This window comes from Globicephala melas, chromosome 17, assembly GCF_963455315.2.
Source record: "Globicephala melas chromosome 17, mGloMel1.2, whole genome shotgun sequence".
Lineage (NCBI taxonomy): Eukaryota > Metazoa > Chordata > Mammalia > Artiodactyla > Delphinidae > Globicephala > Globicephala melas.
Genome location: NC_083330.1, coordinates 68,712,635 through 68,733,905, shown reverse-complemented (window position 1 = coordinate 68,733,905; position 21,271 = coordinate 68,712,635). Strand labels below are relative to the sequence as shown.

Genomic DNA, 21,271 nt, shown 5'->3' with positions numbered 1-21,271 from the left:
AAGTCCCCCAAAGATTTTTACCTGAGTGATTTTTCCCTTTTTAAGGTGGACCGTAGTAAAGGCTATTGGAGCTTGTTACCAGAAGTACTTGCCTTTCCATTAGGTCAAAGGTCCCACCCCTGGCAGCAGATAAGGAGCTCTTCATAGGACCACTGAAGAAGTGGAAGGAATCAAGTTAACATAAGTTTAACGTCAATTTTATATGCTTGGTGATCAGTGAATATTTTAGAATATTTTATATTTTGCATTCTTATGTACCTAGACATCTTGTTAAACAGATCATGCTTTTGAGTATTTATCCCTCATTGTTTTAAAAATATTATTTATTTATTTTTGGCTGCATTGGGTCTTCGTTGCTGCACACGGGCTTTCTCTAGTTGCAGCGAGCTGGGGCTACTCTCTGTTGCGGCACGCAGGCTTGTCATCGCAGTGGCTTCTCCTGTTGCGGAGCACGGGCTCTAGGCACGTGGGCTTCAGAAGTTGTGGTTTGCCGGCTCTAGAGCGCAGGTTCAGAGGTTGTGGCACACGGGCTTAGTTGCTCCGGGGCATGTGGGATCTTCCCGGACCAGGGCTCGAACCCATGTCCCCTGCATTGGCAGGCGGATTCTTAACCGCTGCGCCACCAGGGAAGTCCCTATCCCTCATTTTATACAGTTAACCAAATCCACCCAAAATGGTGATCAGGAAATCCTATATTCTTTTGGTCTTTTTACTGCAGTTACGAACTCTTTCATGGGAATGAATATTATAATGTGAATGGATACTATAATAAAGGGAGCCTTGTTTCAGAGTTACTTCAAACTCGTGCAACAAAAGACTTTCTCTTTACCTTTAAGGCTAAAGACAAGAATGGCACACTGTACAGGTGCAGTTCAATTGCAATGAATAAAACCAACATATAACATAGACTCTACCCTGTTGAAGTAGGAGGTGTGTCCCAACCCACTGCCACTGATTTTCTGGAAACAACTTTAGAAAATTTTATAAGTTGTTCTTGAATTAGTTAGGACATCAGCAGTTATCTCCCTTCTACGATGAAAAGTACTTTCACTTAATTTTCTTCTAGATAGAGTGATACCAGCTTGATTTTCAAAATATTTATTTACTGCTGTTACAACTTTATTAGAGTATATTAAATTTTAGAAACTGACTTAAAATTACATAATACTCTCGTATTTTGTGTGTTTAATAAAAAGGTAGGTTTTTTTTGTCACCATGAAGACTAAACAACTCCAGGTTTTGGCAAAAAAGTCAAGCAGTTACACTGCTGGTTGATGTATAAATTTATACAAGAACTTTGGAAAATCTTTTAGCAGTAACTACTGAAGTTAAACAAATGCAAAGCCTATGATCCAGGGTACCACTTCATAATTTTAACATAATTCTTATTAGGAAACCACCAGAAACTTCAGTGCCATACAGCAACAAGCATCATTTCTAGCTCATATGTAGGACAGTTGAGTTTTAATTGATATAGGTTGGGCTTAGATGGGCTTGTCTCCAGACCATGGGTCAAATCCAACACCAGGCTTCCCAGGATATGTTCTTTTCATAGCCTCAAGTGGACAAGCAGAAATAGTATATGCCTCTAATGCCTAGGCTCAAAACTGGTAACTAACACTTCCACACGCAATCCATCACCAAGGTAAGGTGTATGTCCAAGCCTAATATCAAGCGAGCAAAGAAGTTTATCCTTGCAAAGCATATTCCTTCCATGAAGATTTTGGAGATAGTTCAATGGAAACATAAATGCAAAGAGAAAAAGAACAGTAAATTTAAAAAAATAGAAACGAGAATCCAAAAACTATGGGGCAATATAAAATGGTCAAACATGAGTAATTCCCAGGAGAAAAGAGAGAGCAGGAAAAAAATTTGAAGACTTAAGGCTAAGAATTGTCCAAAATAATAGAAGACAGCAAAGTGACATACCCAAGATTCTCAGAGAACAGTAAGCAAGACCATTCTCAAGAAATATAAATTACCAAAATTGACTCAAGAAGACAAGGAAAACATAAATATCCTATTAGCCATTAAAGAAATCAAATGATTAGCTTAAAACTTCCCAAAAGGAGAACACTAGGTGGGTGACAAGTGAGTTCACACATATTTGCACAAATTACAACAGATAATTATAATCTTATACAGATTATTACGCAGTATATATGTGTCAGAAATATTAGCTATTAAGTACAAGAGCCAATATAGAAGAATTTCACTGCAATCATAGATATAAGCATATCAAAATAATAAAAAAGTTTCCTAGGAATTGAAGGATGGCTTAATATTAAAATATCTATTGACAAACTAATGAAGAAAGAGAAAGTATAATAATCTACATAGATAACAAAATATCCTTTGGTTAAATTCAGAACACTTCATGATTTTTAAAGCACTTGGAAATTTAGGAATAAAAGAATTGCTTTACTGACAAAGAATATATACCATAACTCTACAGCAGGTAATATTTAACGGTGAAATGTTAGAACTATCTTCTTAAAAGTCAGAATGTAGAGACGTTTTTCTGTTATCACAATCTTTAGTCAATATAACTTTTTGTCTTAGCCTAGACAGTGAAAAAAGTTATAGTATTATAAAAGAAGAAATGAAGAAACAAACTCATTTACATGTAGATAATATGATTGTCTAACTAAACCACCTAGGGTATATGCACTTTTACAATTAAGAATGTTCAGCAGACTTTCTATGTTATCAATAAGCAAAATACAGTTACATCATAAACACCAGCCACAGACAGTTCAGAAGTAAAATATAAATAGTACATATTATTTATAAAGTCATCAAAAAATATAAGAACCAAAGAACAACCCTAACAAAAGATATACGTGATGTTTATTGGGAAATTTAATTGTAACATTTTCTAAACAATATTAAAGTAAGCCTAAATCAATTGAGAAATATATGCTATCTGTGGATAGAAAGAAATACCATACACATGTCATTTGCTCCAAATTGGTTTGTAAATAAAGTTCAAGGCCAACTTCTCTGTGGAATTTAATATTGCTGGTTTTAAAATATATATAGAATAGCCATGAGTAGTTAACATAGTTTTGAGGATGAACAAGTTTAGGGGAATTTTCCTACATGATATCAAAATTTGTTGTGAAGCTATAGTAAATAAGTCAGCGTGACATGCTGCGAGGTAGGCAAATAGATCAAAACAGACCCTACAAACACATTCATGTATATAGAAATTTTGACTCAAGACAGCATATGCCATCACAAAAACAAGGTAGCATATATCACCACACAAACAAGGTAGAATGGAATGCCAATAAAAGTATAATATAACATACATCTAAGGTGGTACTTTGTGGTCAATTTGTAACCTAAAGATATTTACTTATAAACTAGAGGTAATAAATATAAATGGTGAAGAATTTAAATCAAATATCTGTTTAATTGGATAAACAGTAAATTTAAAGAAAATTTAAGAAATATGGTAATATAATAAAATGGCAAAAATCAAGGAAATGGTAAAAAAGCATATGTCTGTTATGCTTGGGTGCTTATTGTTTCCAACTATTTTCAACTTTGTGCTTATGTTTCTTGACTGTTCAATAAGACAATTCTGCAAAGAGCAATTACATGAATTGAAAACAGACAAAAAGTGTCCTAAATGAAGATCATGTAACTGTCAGCATAAAACAAATATAAGAAAATGTGTAAATAATGGTTAGAAATAATAGGAAACATGATAACATTTTCTAGGTACACAATAGTCATATAAAAAATCAACAGCAATCCTATTTGCCAATGTAACCGATTGGGAAACATAACCAGCAAATGATTAATTTGCAGTATAGACATCTACAAATCAGTAAGATAAAACAAACAACAAAGAGAAAAACGTGCAAAGGATATGAACCAGATATTCACAGATGAACATATCTGAGTGCAAAATAAATATATGAAAATGTCCTCAACCTCACTAGTAATCAGGTAACTTCCACTTAATAATATTTAATACGCATTAGAATGACAATATTTTAAAATAGCAAATATTGGTAAGAATGTCACTGTGTGGAACTCATCCACCTTTGGTGGGAGTGAAACATGGTGTAACTGGTTTTGAAACGATTCTGTAATATCCAGTACAGCTGAAGATGTGTGTGTCATGCGACCTAGGAATTTCTCTGTGTGTGTAACCTAAAGCAGCTCAGTTACAGAAGCATAAAGACCCATGTTTAAAAATGTGTGTTATAGCAGTGTTTGTAATAACACAAGTTGAAAACAACCTAAATAGTCTTCAGTGTGATACCAGTAATATCACTACTATAAATTATAGTATTTTCATAGAATGGAATATAAGACAGCAGTTAACACAAATAAAAAAGAACTATATGTATTTATTTGCAGGCTGTGTTTCAGAAGCAATGTTCCTCCAGAAAAAAGCAAAAACAGATTAAATAATAATAGGTACCACATGGTACAATGTCAATACAGTTTAAAATATGCCAAGTGATTTCAGATATGTAAGATCAGTGTTAAAAAATTATCATAGGAATGAGAAGCACAAAATTGACAATAAAGGTTAACTGTTCAGTTGGGGAAGGCATGCAGGAGGGATATCCTGAGGATCTAAATACATCTACTATGTTTCATAACTTAAAAAAATTAAATAAGGCAAAGTATTAAAATATTGATTCTGGCTACACAGATATTATTTTATGTAAGTCTATGCTTGTATGAATTATTTTATGATGAAAATGCTTTTTAAAAAGCAGCTAGAACTGTGTTCACCAAAAGAACTAAACTAGCTGTCTGGCCCCAAAGCTGCACATTTTTCAATGTTTAAAAAAATATCTGTTTACCAACTGAGAGTTTTTTCCAACTATTATATAGTAAACTATTGCTAGATGGAACTCCTGTAACGAACTTTCTAGGTCCAAAGAATTCTGTGTCCAGCAAAATGCTGAATTCCTATTTTAGGAATTAGTTGTATCTGGAGGCTCTCAAAGAAGAGGGGATTTAAAAAATTATCTAGATGACTATTTTTTAAGCCATTTTATAGCAAAAATTTTGCTTTATTTTCAAATGAATTCTTACCCAAACTCCTATATATAAAGCATATATAAATGGATCTGTTCTGCCCCACTAGACCCCTTCCTGTATAAAAAGAACCGGGGCTCCTTGGAGAAATGGTTGATTCCGTTTTTGAGGCAGGGAACATACTTGATGAGCCTGGAATATCTTGTGCCAGAGTAAAGAGGCACACAGAGACTAATGGTATCACATCTAAAGGACACAGGAGACAATCTGAAGGACCTCTCGCTGGCCTAGGATGGGACATTTGGGAATCAAAAAGAATAATGACTTTAGTGCATCAAATACATCAAAAACTTCACAATCTACAATTTGCTAATGATACCAAAAGCCAAAAGAAACCCAAAACAAAATCAACAATTCTCAGTGATGACCAGAGAATGTGACTGACAAACACTACTCTGAAAATTCATAAGTAATGGGAAAGATGCAAACACACACACAAACAAAAACTGGAGACCTAGACGTCTGCCTCTTCACGTTTTTCTTGCCCCGCCAGGCTATGGTTTGAAAATCACTGAAACAGGGTATCCTTCCGTAGGACACACATCTCCTCCAAGAATGTCCCAGCAAAGGGCTGCTCACACTGTCAGCTTCTGCCGGAGCTGGGGGCGGGGGATGTCCAATCCCCATCCACTTGAGCTACCCATTAAATCCTTAACAGCAATGCTTTTAAGAATACTTTTCTTCAACTCCCCATATACATGAAGGGGATTAAGAGGGAGAAACTACCAGTTATAAAATAAACATTACAATGATGTACTGTGCAGCATAGGAAGTATAGACAATATTTTATGATAAATTTGTATGGTATGTAATCTATAAAAATATTGAATCACCATGTTGTACATCTGAAACTAATATAATATTGTAAGGCAACTATACTTCAATAAATTTAAAAATTAATCAAGAAAAAAGAATAGTTTTCCTTAAAGAAAAGTAAAGGTTGTGTTTCTATAGCTTTTATCCATTGGGTCCTGTGCTCCAATCAGACACTGAAAATAAAGAGCCTAACCCTCTTCAACATGATCATCTTTTAGGTGTGTGCAGGCATCCTTCAGGTGTCCACCTGTCAGATCCAGGTTATCACCTCTAGGTCCTTCCTTTAATTCTTAACCCTATGACATAGTTTTTGTCCCCATCCCATCTGGGTCTACTGGATATACTGTACTTTAAAAACAATTTTTATTGGAGTATAGTTGATTTAAAATGTTGTGTCAGTTTCTGCTGTACAACAATGTCAATCAGCTATACATATACATAAATCCACTCATATTTAGATTGTTTTCCCACATAGATCATTACAGAGCACTGAGTAGAGTTCTCTGTGCTATACAGTAGGTCCTTATTAGTTATTTATTTTATGTATACTACGGATATACTAGATTTCATTTTATCTTTCCCTCATTTACATAAGCACTTAGAATTAAAGATAAAACTCCCTCCACGTGGAATATGACCAATTCAGCATAATGAGGAATTATTGTTAATACTTGTTAACATATCCCATATGGTCATTTGGCTACATAAGGGCACAAAAAAGAAGCACCGTGCATAACTTTTTAGGTTTGGAAATCTGGTGCTACTCAGTAATCACTGCACAGTTTAAGAAAGTTACCAAGAAGGAGGAAGAATGATTTCACCCTCAGGAACTCATCATGAGTTCATTTTACACACATTGCAAGAGGATAAAAACCTGATGTTTGGAATGGGATTTTGTTTTCCTTCATGCCATGCAATTTGTGCCTGAGACTCAAGGCTATGAGAGAGACGCTGAGAACACAACCATTTTCTATACGTACTTCCTGAAAATAATTTGGCAGGCTCTTAGTGAAATAATTACTGTATGCTACTGCCTTCATGAAAAATTGATTTGCCGTATTTTATTATTAGTTTTTATATGCATAAATGAAAACAGGAACAATATGTAATTGCAATAATTGTAGGGTAGCTGGATATTCTCATTTGGGGAAACTTTAAGCTTTAGGTCAGTTTTAGAAGATGGCTCATGACCTGCAAATCTTTTCAAAACAACAGAAAGAATTATGCTGTTTGATTCCTCAATTTACAGTATACTCTAGAAAGATGAGATCCTTTAGGTCTGGGAAGGAAGTGCGAATTGAGAATAAGTGCCTGTATAAAGGAGACATCTTATACATGCTGGCTATTAAGTTTATTGTTCTCATTATAGCATAAATAAAGGTCACCGGAAAAGGACCACTTGAGATATATTCTGAATCGTAATAGATTGTGCCCACACTAATTTTTATACAACCTGTCTGATGCTTTCAAGTGTTTAAAATTATTATTTGATGCTATTTAAGCATTGTGTCTTTCTAAAATAACCACTCTGCCTTAGGTGGTTAGAAAAGGAGAAAGAATAGTCGTAGGAGATACACAGCAATAGCAGGAAAAGAAGCCGACGGAATACTGGAAGGACTGAAGAATGAAAGGCTATAGTGTCACAAAACAGGCATAAACACGAATGCTTCCTTTATTGAACTGTTTTAAAATTAAACGAATACTAAGAGCCAGTTACTGTGCAAGGTGCAGTGTATAATAATGAATAAATTTTGGTTTTGGTTTTCATGCAGTTTACAGTCTAGTGGGGAAGACAGACATTGAACAAATACATTATATAAAACATTAATTAATTGCGGTTGTTATACATGATATGAATGTACTTTAGATTTGTGATGAGAGGGAAAAGCCTGGGCATTAATCTGACCCAGGGAGGATGGTGACACCTATCTTCTCTTGGGCAACTGGAGTTAAACAGGGAACAGGGGCTAGCAAGGGGAGAGTGCACACATGTGGATGATTTTATGTAATTCTCCTTCAGCCAGGAAGCCCTGAGACCAGCTTGGCAGATTGAGGGAAATGTGTCCAGACCAGAGTGAAAAACTTTTATAATTTAAATTGTAAAAGAGACATAAAGTTGAGGAGACTGCAGGGACAGGCGAGCTAGATCACCGAGGGCATTGCAGGCCATGTAAAGTTTTGCCTTAGAAACAATGCAGTCAATGATTTTAAAGTGAGTAACACGGTTACATCTTCAAGTTTAAAATGTTATTTTGGCTATCGGAGATTGAAAGGAGAGATTTATTTTTTTGTATTGTTAGTTCTTTCTCTGTTGAGTGACCTTGGGCAAATAGCTTCAGGTAATTTGAGCCTTGGTGTATCCATTGTCAGAACCAAGGGAAGAAATTAAGTAATTTTGAAGACAAAACAGCTCTTTAAGTCTGTGACCTGAAGTACCCTGACATTCTTACTTTGTTCCTATGCCTCGGCAAATCTGATTTCCTTTAACTGTTAGCAGTAACTCCTACGCCAGCTCTTAAGATAATTTGCTTTTTAAGAACCTCGTCTCAAAAGTACGATTGTCAAATGCAGTTATGAATTGGAAAAGAGGGAAGAAAATGATCGTTTATGCAGATGATGGGATTGTCTCCCTAGAAATTCTAAGCATCACTTAAAAAACAATAAGAACTAAAAAGAGAGCTCAGAAAGAAGGTGAGGTACAAATAAATCTTCAAATAATCAAGAAATGTTCTATGTACCGGCAATATCCAAGCAGAAAAAAGATAAAATCTGTTTATAATTAAATACATCTGTGGTGGGTTAATGGTGGCCCCTCAAAAGATATGTCCAACCAGAACCTTATTTAGAAGTGTCTTTGCAGGTAGATCTTGGGATGAGTTTACCTGTATTACTTGGGTAGGCCCTAAATCCAATGACAAGTGTCCTTATAAGAGACAGAAGAAAATACAAAGAGAAAAGAGAGTGAGGCCATGTGAAGACAGAGACAGAGAGATTGCAGTGAGGCAGCCATAGACCAAGGAATTCCTGGAGCCACCAGAAGCTGGAAGAGGCAGGAAGCCTTCTCCTCTAGAGACGGTGGAGGGAGTGCCTTCCTTCTGACACCTCAGTTTTGGACTTCTGGCTTCCAGAATAAATTTCTATTGTTTCAAGCTAACATGATGGTCATAATTTGTTGCTTCATCCACAGGGAACTAATACAACACCCAGGGCCCCTGACTCCTCTCCTCCTGTGTTCCTAATCCTGGTAAAGAGAAAAACTTTCCTCTTGTTTTCTTTTTGAACACGGATTATCTGCTTGCTCTCTCTTTGCTACAGGGACTAAATGAACCAACGTGCAGCTAAAATTATTCTCCACTTAAAACCTGATGCAAAGGGTTCTGGTTTACAAGACAGTGAACAGGAGAGGAAGCTCAAACAGAGAACATCACTTTCCAGGTATGAGGCCTTCTTTAGTAGGATCGTACAGCCCTTGAATTTGGAGCTTTTGGTTTCCCTTTGCTGCAGTTCACACCATTTCATTTTGTATCAGGACTTGCGAGGGGGGAGAGACGATACATTACCGAAGCTGAGCAACACGTGTGTGTGTGCAGGCAGAGAAATAAAGAATTTGGAGTTAGAAGACTTGCTTTGGCCTCTGCCACGGCTGCTTTTTTGATTCATCCCTGGCAACATCTGCCTTGTTTCCTTAAGCCTCAGGTTGCTTATTATGAGATGGAGTTAATATTCTCTCCAATTTAACTTATAAAGTTAGCTTTGAAAATCAAGACAATGAATGATACTGAAGATGCTTTAGTAAACTATGAAACGTTAAAAAACAAACAAACAAATATTTACAATAGCCAGGACGTGGAAGCAACCTAAGTGTCCATCGACAGAGGAATGGATAAAGAAGATGTGACACATATATTCAATGGAATATTACTCAGCCATAAAAAGAAACGAAATTGAGTTATTTGTAGTGAGGTGGATGGACCCAGAGACTGTCATACGGAGTGAAGTAAGTCAGAAAGAGAAAAATGAATACCGTATGCTAACACATATATATGGAGTCTAAAAAAAAAGGTTCTGAAGAACCTAGGGGCAGATGCAGACGGAGAGAATGGACTTGAGGACATGGGGAGGGGGAAGGGTAAGCTGGGATGAAGTGAGACAGTGGCATGGACATGTATACACTACCAAATGTAAAATAGATAGCTAGTGGGAAGCAGCCGCACAGCACAGGGAGATCAGCTCGGTGCTTTGTGTCCATCTAGAGGGGTGGGATAGGGAGGGTGGGAGGGAGACAAAAGAGGGAGGGGATATGGGGATAAATGTATATGTATAGCTGATTCACTTTGTGATACAGCAGAAACTAACACACCATTGTAAAGCAGTTATACTCCAATAAAAATGTTAAAAAAAATTATCCTGCATTTAGTTTCTAGTATAACTTCAATAATTGTTTGCCAAATACGTATAACTTAAAAAAATAAATAAACATGAATGTGGCTTTGGTAAGAGTTTGGAATCATGGACCTCAGTGTTCTCATGTGTTCTATGAGAGTTGTGCTAGACCAGTGCTTCTCCAGCTGGCTGACCATTAAAATCATCTGGGGAACTTCGAAAAACCACCCAAGAAAAATCCAATGATAATTTCTTGTAAAGGGGTTTACACATACTATCTTTAAGAGCTCCCCGGGTGGTACTAGTGTGAGCAGGCCAGCGTTGAAAGCATTATACTAAAATCACTAAGGCCTCTGAAACTCTCAAGTTCAAGGCTGCTTTGGCTTTTTCACTATTAACATTATTCCTGTCCTTTCTGATTTTGTATTGTGAAAATGTAGCTCTCGGCAAAATTCCACAATCACCTACAACAGAGAGTAAAAACAGTAGGACTGTTCTGATGCTCTATCTTATGTGATCATAAACACCCAGATATTCTCCAATATCTGGGTACTTGTCACTGTGGTTGACAAGACCTCTAACTGTCCATATAGTTTCTGTTTTCGTTTTTCATCTGAAATAAGGGAAAGAGTGAGACACATAGCACCTGTTACGCTTCAGGAATTGCTCACGACATTTAACAGTTACTGTGATGCACAATCTCAGTACTACCCTATAGGACCCGATAGGTAAGTTACAGAGGCCTGAGGCTGAAGGAAACTCAGGACATTTACCCAGGTGACTCCGTCAATAGGTCATGAAATCAGAAGTCAAGGTGACTATTGCCTGCTCCAAAGAACCTGCATATTTATTTTCCACCATACTGGTCTTTTGTAGGGATACTGCAAGATTTTTCATCCATAAAGAGAGTCTAGAAGTTTTTCTGGGAGACAGGGAAATTGATCAAGTGAACAAACCCAGCTTATCTGGAATATGACACAGGATTAGCCTTTATTTATCTGCTGAAAACATGATGCTCTGGGTTACAGAACATTTATCCATTTCTTTATAATTTATGTTATATTTACCTCCAAAAACCATGATCCCCTTCTGTAGTTCCTAATATTTTTAAAAGAACTATAAGCATATAATTGTATTGGTATTGGAGTGTTTTCTGATGATCACAGGTTCTATCATAAAAATCTATGTTTAAATTAACCGTCTCTCCAAGATGGCCCCCAATGTTCCCTGCCTCCTGCCCTGTGTAATGTTTTCCCACAATCAATAGTGCTGATCTGTATAAGTAGCAGGACATTACAGAAGTGACGTTTGACTTCCAATACTAGGGCATAAAAGGCTCTGTGGCTTCCTCTTCTTTTCCTTGGATCGCTTGCTTTGTGGAGAAGTCACCAGCTATATAATGAGGGCTCTGATGCATCCCTTTGGAGGTCCATATGGTGAAGAGCTGAGGTCTCCTGCTATAGCAATGAGCCCCTACTCTCTAGCCATGTGAGTGAATCATCCTGGAAGTGGATCCTCCAGCCACAGCTGAGCCTCCAAAGGATCTGCCTCCAGGGGTCACTTTCAAACCTCTTGAGAGACTGAGCCAGGACGACTAGGCTGAGCCACTTCTGAATTCCTGAACCAAAGACTGTGAGGAAATACTTACTGGTTTAGCTGCTAAATATTGGGATAATTTATGCTTTAATAGGTAATTTTTATTGGAGTACAGTTGCTTTACAACGTTGTGTTAGTTTCTGTTGTAAAACTAAGTGAATCAGCTTTATGTATACATATATCCTCTCCCTCTTGAACCTCCCTCCCACCGCCCCCATCCCACCCCCACCCCATCCCACCCACATAGGTCATCACAGAGCACCGGGCTGAGCTCCCTGTGCCATACAGCAGCTTCCCACTAGCTATCTGTTTTACACATGGTAGTGTATTTATGTCAATCCTAACCTCCCAATTTGTCCCACCCTCCCCTTCCCCCCACCCTGTGTCCACATGTCCATTCTCTATGTCTGCATCTCTCTTTTCGTCACCTCTCCTTCTATTCTCCTCTTTTCTTCCTTTTCCCCTTCTCTCCATTCATTCTCCTCTCTTCTCCTCCTCTGCTCTTCCTTTTTCCTTGTTCCCCTTTTTCTATCCTCCCGACTTTCCATCATCACCTCTTTTTTGGTCCTCCCAACCTTCCTCCCTTTCCTATTTTCTCCTCCCAACGTCCCTTCCTCCCTTATCACAAAGTTCTAATGAGTGCTTACTTTATGCTGGGTGCCACAGAGCTACGTAAATTTTTAAAAAACCCAAAACCACAGTCCTGCCCTCAAAGGAGAGTTTAATTCTCATCGGGTTATGGACACAAAACAGATAATTTCAATGCCATTTTGTACCTTGTATAATAAATTCATGAAGTGGGAGCATAGGGAACTCCCTCTAAGGGAGTTAGCAAAGGTTCACCAGAGGGCTGGTGACAGGCAATGGAGGTATCCAGGAAGGACTCATCTGACCAAAGGTAAAAATATTTACAAAGATCATGAAGGCATGAGAGACAAGGACCAATTCGGGGAATTGCTAGTAATTCCACTTTTGCCAAAGCACAAGTTATTGAGGATAGGGTGAGAGATTACATTATTATTTCACCCAGGACTAAACAGTGAGGACAGTAATACCATAAAAGGTTTAGACTTGAACTGCTCACATCAAGTTCTCTGAGCCTCGCTTTGCTCACCTGTACCGCACGAGCATAGTACCCACCCCATAAAGTCGTGTGATGATTTCAGGATACACCTTATAGGATGCCTGACATATACAGTAGGTGCTTTGTTCATGTTTCCCTTCCTCCACCATCATACCTTTAAAACTTTAGTTCTCAAATTGTCCTCTAATGTCTACCCTCCATTATAGGATGTTGAAAGACGAACAGTATGAGAGGCATAATAATAGAGCATCAAGACGTTTCTCCATCAAAATATATTGAAGTGAGCGTTTCCCTGCTTTTAGTGGTCACCACTTGTGTAATTAACAGGCATCATTTGACTTTGTATCGTTTAACTCTGGGGAGAAAATGGCTGGAGGATGCGAGGGAAAGAAACAAGCTTTCTGAGAAGTTTTTGCCGTTAGGAGCTTCCCTTCCTGAGCACAGTGATCCTGGATCTTACTCCAGTTCAGTGCATCCAGAATGTTCATGCTGAAAGCATTTCCTCTGGATAGTGGTGCCCCTGAGAGGAGTGAATTCCAGGTCAGTACATCCCTTCTTTATTAGACTTCACTGCAGTTGCATTTGAAGTCTGGTGTGACTGCCTAGCCTTTTGAACTTCTTGGAAGAGGAGGTGTTGCATGAATACCAGAAATTCTTACGTTTTCTATATGAGATACCTACTTGTGCAAAAGAGTTTATACGTGTGCCTCATCTTTTCCTCAGATGCTGTTCCCAATTCTTAGTTTCAAATAGTTTCACTCCAGTTTTTTCAGACCTGTCTTCTCCATCTTACGTCTGCTTAAGATTTTAGTTTTTCTGGCTGTCAGCCTTTCAAGTCTCATTTGAAAGGAATCTTAAAACTCTGTACATTTCCCAATCAGGTGCAGTTTAATGTGCTGAAGTTTGCCTTAGATTGTGTTTGTTCTTCTCTTATCCCTCGTGGGTAAGGACACTTGGAAAATCTTAGCTGAGGTTCACATGCTGGGTTTTGGGGAGACCCGGCTGGGACACCTGTCACCTCACTGGTTGCTAGGCTTGATTCAGTGATTGGCTGACTGGCGGAGAGGCATGGGGGCGGGGGAGCAGAGCTGTATCCCTTCTGCACTGATGGACATACTATGAACCGAGGACTCATAGACTGTTGGAGGCAAAGGCAATACTAAAGATAATTATGTCCAATCCCTTCACTGCAGATGTAAAAAAAACTGACACCTAGGACATTGGATAGCCTTATCCAAAATCTTACTTAGAAGCACAGAGGGAATAAAACTCTTGGATATTCTGACTCTAATTTGGAACCACAGTCTTTGTAAGTGTGCAAAACAATGTGGTTTGACAGAAAGAAAATAGATTTTGCAGTTAGACAGACATGGGCTTTGAATTCCAAATCTGCTCCCTTCTGGGGAGGTGACCTTGTGGACAGGGCTGTTGCATGGATTGCAGATAATTTACGTACAGCACTTTATACATTACAGACCCTCAATGAAAGTTAGTTTGACCATTGACCAGGAGGAGAATGCCTGAAGAAGAACTCTGTGCGCTGCCCCTGCCAAACCAGTATGAGACACGACAATCCATTTTGTTAACTGATTAACAGAGTTATGTCTGGAAGCCTGGTAAGTGCTTGCTGGCAACCGTTTCTGTGAGTGCTGATTTCACTCTCCAAGCTGAAATGGATTGGTGGCTTGCCTACCCTGCATTTATATTTAACAGAAAATAATCAGATTGAACTATGCAAGTTCTTTGCACTATCTTCAGAGAGGAAGATCTTGGACCCTGAATAGGGCCAACACTTTTCTTTCCTTTCAGAGGGAGTCCAGACTACAGCCAACATTTCTGGGATAAGAGAAACTTCTCAGCGTATCTGGACACCATGTAGTTCTCCCTACGAATAACTCGCTGTTGTATCCCTCGGAAAATGAACTCCTATTGCCCTTTATCCTCCTCCACCTTTGCATAGGACCTGATATTTCATGGAGCACTTTCATGTTTATAGGCTCATTTTTGGTTCTCAAAATGATCACGTTAAGTGGACAGGGAAAAGATAATTATCTTTCCCATTTTACAAATAAGAACATTCCTCAGCAGGTATCTGCATCATTAGAGCACTTCACTGACCCTCAATGCATGTTTTTCAGTATTGCTTGTTATACCATCATGCATGTGGACCCAAATATTTGCTTAAGCTTCCATGACCTGAATCCTACCTGCCTCTTTGCCTCAGCTCCTGCGTCCATCCCTCCACCTCACATCTCACACAGTAACCACGATGTGGTCCTCATGGTTGACCTCAAATTGCTCTGCAGCTGGTTGTTGTGTGGATAAAATGAATTAATACATGTTAAACTGCCTAAGATAGTGACCAGCTTGCAATCGGATCATAAGAGGCGTTATCTTTTATTACTTTGTTCATATTCCCTTTATCTAGAAAATCCATTTGAGCCTTCTTTGCATATCTCTTACACACCCTTCAAGACATCCCATGGACCACCTTTTTTTTTTTTTGGTGAAACATTCGATTACTCCATACAAACTGAGTTATCTAGCACTGTATGTTTTCACACTACTTCTTCATTATTGCAATCCTAGTACTTGTTACACTGTTTCTATTTTCATTTCCAGCTTCCTTTCTGGATTCTAATACAGACCTGTTTTATTCTGTGTCTTGTTCACACTCAAATACTTGCGTCTTTATAGCATCCATACACTTGTGACCAGTCTAGTGCCTCTTAGGCAATGCTGAACAGAAGCTCTTTGGCTTGACTCAAACAATCTTTTTATCACCAACTAAACTAGAAAGTCAATGAGAAAAGAGGCTGAGTCTCAGTCCCTTTACATGCACCTAGCACGAGGCCTTGACTTACTGGGCACTTGATCATCCTTGAATTTCAGGCCCTAAATTAACTTTCTATCACAGGAAACCTCAAGCGTCAGACAGCTCCATGTTCCCTCCAGACTTCTGTGTTGCTCTTCTCAGGCACAGAGGTCACGGCCAGATACCCTGGCACCTTCTAGTAAGAGGAACCAAGTGCCCCCAGTTTCCTTCCCACTGAGAGACAGAAAGTTCACAGGGTCTACATCCTATCTTTGCTTCTTTCACGAGCAGAAAGCACATGCCCGAGGCTCCGGCTGCTCAAAGCACCACTTCTGATTCTCGGTAGTCAGTTGACTTCCCCTGAAGGAGATTCATTAGCCGTGAAGCCAGCCTCTACCTAGGCTCCCTGATTTGGGCTCAGTCACGGTATTTTGGGGACTAACTAGAGACAATGCAATTGATTCAGAACATATGTGGGCTTCTCAGGAAAGCCTCTGTAGAAGTCATCAATAATAATAATTAAGAAACTCTCTGCTTGCAGGCTGACATAAATATAATTACATGGGTGATTTCAGCTTTAAACACAAATGGGCTTCCTGTTGGGGATCCCAGAACAATCTGTGAGCTATCCATCTAATTATTTCTTGTAAAAGATGTCAGGAATAATAAAATCCTTCAAAAAGATTTATGAAAAGACTTGGACTTCAGGAAATGTGAAGAGTAGATGCATGTTTACATATTTTCTCTCTCCAAAACTTATCAAAAGGAACCAAAAGTGACAAAAGGATTAAAAAGAAATAAAAAGAAAACACTGTTTACCCTGAGTCTAAGGAATGGGTACCTCCCAATCAGTAACTCTGAAGAATATTTTCCAGACATAGTTCCACTTGAATCAAACAGAAAAAGAACATCACCTGCTAAAATTAGGCAAAAGGAAAATTTGCCTTTGCTAAAAGGCAAAGTTGACTTCTAGCTCACCATTATTTAACTCTGTTCTAGAAAGTAGTAGTCAATGACTCTTGTCAAGAAGGCTAAATAATTTTAAATATTGGAAAGAAGATAAAATTGTCATTACTGGTATGTGAAATGACCTTACACTTAGAAAAGAAAAATGAAAATCTATTTTCAAAAATTAGAACAGAATTTTAAGGAGACTGATGTATCAAGAGTAATTTACACAAAAGTTTTTCTTAAAAACGGACAGCGATATAAAGCTTTTACTTCTCTATTAATATATACATTTAATAATCTATGTGTTTAATATGAGTCCAATAAAAATACCAATTGAGGTTTTTAGAAGTAAGTAGAAAAATAAGAATGGGTATCAAAGGCAGCACAATGGGAATGAAGAGAATCTAAGCCTAACCTAAATATTTAAGTGTGCTTTAACGCTGTTACAAATGTAAATGTTTTGTTCTGGTCTGTGAATAGACAGCTGTTCAATCACAGGGAATAGGGATTCTATCAATAGACTACATGTGTGTGGAGACATATGTAGTCTATATGATATATGATAAAGATAAAGAAATATGATATATGATATGATAAAGAAAGCATCTGAAGTCAATGGAGAAAAGAATAATAAGGGGTGTTTAGACAAATGATGAGTCATTTGGTTAAAAAAAAGATTAAGCTATACCTTCTAGCTTCCATTTACCTTAAACTAAGCATTTGAAGTTAAATATGACCACCACGAGAGTATCATTAGAAAATAAGGCGAGGCCTTTATAAGAAAATGTGACCCAAAGAAAAAATATAAATTTGACTAATTAATAATTTGAAAGGATTTCTTTGTGGGAAAGCTATAATCCAAGTCAAAAGATGAACAGAAAATTAGAGACAATCATTTGCAGCACATGAAGAGAAAGGAGTTCATTTTTATGATGTGTGAACATTAGGTTGTTTTAAAATCTTGATGTATGAAATCACTTAAAAATCACCACGAAAATGACTCAAAACTCAGGAGCAAACAGAAAAATGACGTAAGTGGGCAGTCCGTGTATCCAAAGAATTGTAAGCAATTCATGAAAGTCACAAGCATGGAACGATGCTCAGCCTCAGCTATTGGCTCACAACTATTAGCTACCACTTTTCACAATCAGACTGGCAAAGATCAAGTAATTTGATAGTGCAGAATACTGTTAGAATTGTTGTAAAGGCATGCATTGCTTTGGGCTCTTTAGACATATCTTTGAAACTGAATATATTTTGATCAACAATGTTCTCCAGAAATGGATTTTATCCAAAGTCTTGGATAAAAGAATGTACTTTGTTGCTCTGTTTGTGTATAGTTATAGGGATGCTGTCTTAATTAGATAAACTAAATTAACCCATAGATCACAAGAACTTATTGCAACAGAAGTTCATTTCTCACTCATGCAGTCAATATAGGGTATTCTTAATTGGTAGGGGACACTCTTCCAAATAGTAATTCAGGGATGTGGCTTGATTCCACTGTGTGGCTCCAACCATCTTTAATACTGGACTTCTAAGATCTCCAAAAGAGAGGGGGGAAATTGTAGTTACATATGTTATTTATCAAGTGAGGATAAGGTATATGTAAATGTTGCCTACATTCCATTGGCCAGACATCAGCTGCATGGCCGTACCCACTCACAAGGGAATCTAGAAAATGTAGCCTACTCGTTCCCTCAGAGGCAAAATAAACAGATCTGGTAAACAACTCTCCCACTTGATCCACAGTTACTAATAAGAAACTAGTTAAAAAGGTTCTATCACAGCTTTAAAATGAAATAACATATATCTGTAAGAAAAAAATGAGATAGATTTGCATATATTGATATAGAAAAACCTCCAAGATATGTTTTAACAAAGTAAAGAATTATGAGGATTAAAAAAAAAGTTCATTAAAGATAATTACAAAAATAGATAGATTGTTCTATTTAACTTGCTAACCTGATGAATGACAGAGATCGAAGTTATGCAATATTAAGAACAAAGAGATTAAAGTAATTTTAAGCATATGTTCCATGAGACTCCATAACATTTATAAATCTAGGGGAAATTACCAAAATGTCTTCAATAAGAAGCAGAAAATTTGAACAGATCAATGATAATGAAATCAGAAAGATGATTAAAGGTATACTCAGGAATAAAGATGAACCAGAGCAAGGTAGTTTCATAGTTGAGTGCTATCTGAACTCTAAAGAACGCACGCTTAAACAAAATACAATGTTATTTAAACAAAAATACAAAGGTCAGGAAAATTTGTGGGGTACATTTCCATGGGTTAAAATATTTTCTGGATGAATACAAAAAATATTTGAAGAAGATGTTTATAGAATTGGAGGTCTGTGAATCTGAACAGGGAAAGGGAAAAATAATTGCATTGTGTACCACCTTAGACTCCTGGGATTATTTTTTTCCTCTGGTTTGGAAATTTGCATGTAATATTTTTAATTAAGAAAAAGAAGATAATGTGAACAGGCAATTCCATCCTTCCTAACTTTGAGTCCAGGGCCATGTGCTGGAGTAGGTGAGTGAGTCTGGAAGACCTAGATATTAATATGTGTGGAAGGTAACTATTAGTTCCCTTCTAATAACCATTGTATAGTCTTCTTTAGTTACATAACCTTCATTTACAGCTGGTCATATTGCCACCTAGATAAAAGACTACACTTTACTGCTTCCCTTTATGTAAATTATGGCCATGTATCTAAGATATTTCCATTAAAATCAAGTTACATGTTTTGTGCCACTTTGGAGGACTCTTGTTAAAAGGAGAGACAAGTTTCCTTCTTCCTTGTTCTCCATTTTGCTGCTTGAAAGGTGGATACTGTTTGCTGAACGTCACATGGCCATCTTGAATCATGTGGTTAAACCACATCCTAAGGATGGGAGATGGAAGAAGCCTGACACTGATATCATAAAGTTGATTTATGAAACCTGGAATGAACAATTTTGGATTGTTCTACAGAGGGGAAAAAAGTCATATGTTTTTTGTTTTTTTTTTTTTGCTTTATAGAGAATCTATTCTCCTCCTGTATCACCAATGAGGTTGTCATGCTCAATCAGAGTTCATATAGCTATGTATGTTTTTTTTTTCTCCATTCCAGATTTCAAAATGAAGATCAAAGCATGAAAGTAAGACTAGGTCCGGAGAGAAGTTAAAGAAATAACCTAGGAGTCAATTTTGTAACTTCATTTGTATTTTACCAAACAGTGAAAGTATATTCCACGAGGGCCGCTCGTCATGTGGCTGGTGATACAGCATTCAGAAAACCTGAAAGAAACTGCTCCCTCCCCCCAGAATAGAGGCTTTCATTGAGAAAAGCATTTCTACATGTTTTTAAAGAAAGACTAGGTTTCCTCAGTTTCCTTTTCGCATCAGGTTTCTGACTGAATCTGGTACACAGAGCACCAACTGCCAGGCTTCTAATACTAGATTCGAAGAGGAGGTTTCAAATAGAGATTAGGTAAAGCAGAGTATGAGTGAGAAATTGCTGGGACTGATTTTGTGTAATAGTTGAAAATCACCTTGAAGTTTTTCCTCGTACTGATAATACTAATATTCAAAATAACAGATACTGGTCTTTTATACATTCCAGAAACAATGCTTGGACTATCTTATTTAATCCATTTAATCATAAGAGTTAGGTCTTATTATTACCCGTACTTAGGTTGGGGATACTGTGGTATAAAGCTCGGCTAGAGACCTAACCCAAGTCATACAACAGATACATAGCAACGATAGGATTCAGACATAAGCAAGACCCCAAATGCTCACTTTTATACTATATTGACACAAACAACGTCTGCAAATAATGCATTACGTACAAGGAAGTTTAAGTGAGTGTGCAAAAGGAGGCAAAGATCATGGACATAGACGCAAAATTCTCCAACAGAATATTATCAAGATGGATCCAATCTTCTATAAAAAGGCTGATTACAATAATTAAAATTCAAATAATGCAAGGTTAGATTAACATCTCACAATCAAAGTAATCCATTACATGACCAGAGTCAAGGAGTAAAAATAAATGAACATCTTGATACAAAATGTTATAAAATTCATAAACAATTCATGGTTTAAAAAAACAACAAATTCTCAGTAAACTACTATATTAGTTTCCTATTGCTACTGTAAAATATTACCACAAGCTTTGTGGCTTAAAACAACATACAGTTTTTAATCTTAGGCTTCTAGAGGTCACAAGTCCAAAATGGTGTCACTGAGCTAAAATAAAGATGTAGGGCTGCTTTCTTTCAGGAGGCTTTCGGGAAGAGTCCATTTTCCTGCTTCTAGATTCTACCCACATTCCTTGGCTCGTGGCTCCCTTCCACCTTCAAAACCAAAATCAGCCAAGTCTTTCTCACGTTGCATCACTCTGACTACTGACTCCCTCCTTCACTTATAAAGACTCCTGTGATTACACTGGGAGCACGCAAATGATCCAAAGTAATCTCCCCGACTCACAGCAGAGGATTAGCAACCTTAATTCCTACCCTTGCCATGTAACATCACATATTCGCAGGTCCTGGGGATT

At 37.5% G+C, this 21,271-nt stretch overlaps 1 pseudogene; it reads left to right on the top strand.

Moving 5' to 3' along the window:
* The window catches only part of LOC132593725 (suppressor of cytokine signaling 2 pseudogene), a 52,824-nt pseudogene extending 32,411 nt beyond the window's left edge, over positions 1–20,413 (top strand).
* The last annotated feature ends 858 nt before the right edge of the window (positions 20,414–21,271 follow it).